The 2,548-nt window shown below is 38.0% G+C and overlaps 1 pseudogene; it reads left to right on the forward strand.

The window, feature by feature from the left end:
* Positions 1-717: 717 nt before the first annotated feature.
* Positions 718-816, forward strand: LOC132310812 (small nucleolar RNA R71; annotated as a pseudogene).
* The last annotated feature ends 1,732 nt before the right edge of the window (positions 817-2,548 follow it).

Here is a 2,548-nt window from a genome sequence, read left to right on the forward strand (position 1 = left end):
GCATTCAAAACTTTTTCTTCAAAGGCGGGACTTCTAGTATTACCTTGGGAATAAGATTGGTTGGGAAAATAAGAATTAGCAAATTGATTCCCTTGTGATTGATAAGGTCTATAACCCTGGGATCCTTGGTTTTGAAGTAGAGGTGGAATGTACTTCCCTTGAAAACCACCTTGGGAAGGGTTTGAGCCATCTCCTTGGTTTTTCTAAGAGAAATTCGGATGATTCCTCCAACTTGGATTATAGTGAGTACCATAAGGATTGTTCCCTTGGTTCACAAAAGCTACATTGACTTGTTCATTAGGTTCATTTTGCACTTCTCTGTGAGGACAATGAGAAGTAGAATGAACAACACTAGAACAAGTCATACATGTTTCATTTGATGCACGATGAGAATGGTTAGGGAAGGAAGAGACTTGGTTCGCCGAGTTTTGGTTAATAAAAAATTGATCAAACCTTTGAGATAAAGACTTCATTTCGGCGGCTATTTCATTTGATTGGTCGACTTGATGTAAGCCAACACTCTTCCTACCTTGTGCATTTCTACCATTCTTGGATAATAGTGTTCTATGCAAAGAATTTTCACTCATGCTCTCTTAAAGACACCACACGTCATCCTCATGCCTATCAATGTATGAGCCACCCATGGAAGCATCAACCATGCCCTTATAGTTGTCCGATAAGCTTTCAAAGAAATATTAAACTAATTGCCATTTGGGCATGTCACGATGTGGACACTTCCTAAGTAATTCATTAAAGCATTCCCATGCCTCATGAAACATTTCTCCATCCCCATGTGAAAATTCTCAAATTGAGGTTCTCATGGCATTGGTCTTAGAAACCGGATAGTACTTCTTCAAAAACTCTTGTTGTATTTCTGCCCAAGAAGTGATTAAAAAAGGCCTAAGATTATTAAACCAATACTTTGCCTTGTCTTTTAAGGTGAATGGAAAAAGTTTGAGTCTTAAAACCTCTTCCGGCATGTCCGTATATTTTACGGTGGAACATACTTCAAGAAACTCATCCAAATGCTTGTAAGGTTCTTGACTTGGAAGTCCATGATAGTTAGGAAGCATTTGAATGGTTTGTGGCTTAATTTCATAATGATGTACTCTAAATGGAGGCAATTGGATTCATGTAGGTGCATTATACTCATTAGGCACATAATGGTCTCTTAAAGTAAGAGGTGGATTAGCTACTTGAGGTGCAACATGAACACCTTGGTTTTGAATTCCTTGATTGATGATGGGAGGTTGTGGAGCATATATTGGCCTTGGCATTCCATATGGAACTTGGCCTTGTTATTGTGGTGGTTGGTGAATGAATAGCCTTGGCATGCCTAATGGTACTTGTATGTTCTCATTGTGCACATTGGGATGAAGGATACCTTGTTGGTCTATATGACCAAGGTCCTCAACATGATTATCATTATGGTCATCCATTGATAGATTGGTTTTATTTGAACTTCCTCTTCCCCTAGGATTTCTAACGATAGATTCAAGATGCAAATCAAGAGGGACAAGAGTTGGTCTCAATGAACGACGTCTATGCATGCACAATGCAAAACACAAAGAAACACAAAGAATGACAAACACTATGCCTTCACAACAATGCAATTAGACTTCTTCGACAAACACTTAATTCATACTCCCATGCTTTAACAACAATGATGCAAGAACAATTAAAAATAAGCCTCCACGCGGGCTGACGATTTAGCTAAGGGATTGAGTAAAGAAAGTCTCACAAAGGTCCTTTAGCATTTCAACTCCAAATTTAAAGCTTAGCTTAGCAAATTTTTAGAATTTTTAGCTTTTTACTTTCTTTACTTAGCTTGAATGCTCCTTTGCTTGCTTCCTCTCCAACAATGCACCTAATTAAGAAAGAACAACATAATAAGTAACCAAAAAAAAAAATAAAAATAAAGTAAAGACACGATCAAAAGAGTACTAATCCTAATCAATTCCACAAATCCGACGTTGCCAAATCTAATCAATCAAATCCCCAGCAACGGCGCCAAAAACTGGTGTGGGGTTGGTGTCGCCGCAAACCACCACATCAAGCTTGATGAGAGTGTGCGGATTCTAAGGCGAGGGCCAAGAATTTTACATTTATAAAAGCCACTACTACCTTTCACTATAAATATAGCTAGGGTGAGTAGGGATCGTCCCATGGGATTTGAGGATCGAGCAATGTCGTGGAATTGTTATTAGGGCTAGTAGGTCGAGTGATCAAACAAATGGTTGGTTGGTTACTTAAGCTAGAAAGCAACTAAATTAAACTAAGTAATAACAAAGAATGCAATTACGAGTAAGTAAGAGAGAGATCTTGGGGTTTAGAGATCACCACCAAGTAATGCATTTCTATATCATTGACAAGCGATTAATGAGGGCAAATGGTGTGTTACAATATTGGTGTGTGTGTGTTTGGTTGATTCAACAAGCAAGGATGACTCGTTAAGCATGTATTATCTAAAAATCATATGAAAGGCACAATATATCTAAGCAATGAAGCATATATTGTCTAAACAACATGTGAAAGGCACAATAGATCA

Source organism: Cornus florida, unplaced genomic scaffold (genome assembly GCF_030987335.1).
Source record: "Cornus florida cultivar Cherokee Brave unplaced genomic scaffold, ASM3098733v1 CherokeeBrave_3.0.0_Hap2_Chr05, whole genome shotgun sequence".
Classification (NCBI taxonomy): Eukaryota; Viridiplantae; Streptophyta; class Magnoliopsida; order Cornales; family Cornaceae; genus Cornus; species Cornus florida.